The 867-nt window shown below is 53.9% G+C and overlaps 1 protein-coding gene across 5 annotated transcripts in view; it reads right to left on the reverse strand.

Moving 5' to 3' along the window:
• Positions 1–139, reverse strand: part of ST3GAL6 (ST3 beta-galactoside alpha-2,3-sialyltransferase 6) — an 87,063-nt gene extending 86,924 nt beyond the window's left edge. For 2 of the 5 annotated variants that reach the window (XM_006769282.2, XM_006769281.2), the window contains exon 1: positions 73–128. The gene's annotated coding sequence lies outside the window, so the exon portion shown is untranslated. Of the gene's footprint in view, positions 1–72 lie in introns of all 5 variants that reach the window. The other 3 variants (XM_015567554.1, XM_006769283.2, XM_015567555.1) reach the window with 2 other exon arrangements.
• Positions 140–867: the final 728 nt, after the last annotated feature.

Consider the following 867-nt stretch of genomic DNA (forward strand, 5'->3'; position numbering starts at 1 on the left):
CCAAGTTCGCAGAGGAAGGTGCAATGCGGTGAGGGAGGCTGTGGGGCTCCGGGCCACGGGGAGAGCCCCTACCTTTTGGGCTGGGCGACACCCGCCGCGCGCCCTCGCAGGGCGTTTCGCACGGGAAAATCACCGCGGAGGGAAGGCCGGGCAGCGGTGGGTGGCTTCAGGACAGGGCAAGAGGCTCAAGTTGCACAGCCAAGAGGACACTCCCATACCGCCCCGGTTTGTTTGGAAAACTGCCCAGGAGAAGGAGAGGGGCAGCCCGGTACCCCCACCCCCTTCCCCGCGGCTGGCAGGCGGCAGAAGTAAACACATTTGCTGGGCTCTAGCGGAGATTCTGTGACACTGGGCGGAGCGGGCGTCCCTAGCCGATAGGGACGGTGTTCAGGGAGCTCTAGAATTCATGGGCTCCACTCTTCAAGGGCAAATCTGTTGGTGCTTTTTATCTTTCGGAGATGTTCTTTTAGGGAGAAGGACGAAGTTAGGGGCGTGCATTTTCACAAGTAGCTCTCCCTTGAGAAAAGCCTCTAACGTCCTCGTCCTCGGATTGCTGTGAATACTTTTTAAATTTCAGTGTGTGAGATAACTCATTGTCTAACAGCATTCAATTAATAACTCCAGCCTTTGGACACTGAGCATCACAATCACATGCTATCAAATGACTCCGGAGAGAAGAGGCACGGACAGGGGTGTGATTCAAAGCGGGCGCTGTGCCATGCACTGAAACCAAGTCCTTCTGCGTGTTCACAGCAGTCCTAGGAGGCAGCACTTGTTATTTTCCTAGTTTTAGTTAAAAACCAACCAAACAAAAGAACACTCCCCCCCCCAAAAAAAAATAAACACAAAACTGAGAGAGTTCAGAAA

The sequence above is a fragment of the Myotis davidii genome, unplaced genomic scaffold (assembly GCF_000327345.1).
Source record: "Myotis davidii unplaced genomic scaffold, ASM32734v1 scaffold1144, whole genome shotgun sequence".
Classification (NCBI taxonomy): domain Eukaryota; kingdom Metazoa; phylum Chordata; class Mammalia; order Chiroptera; family Vespertilionidae; genus Myotis; species Myotis davidii.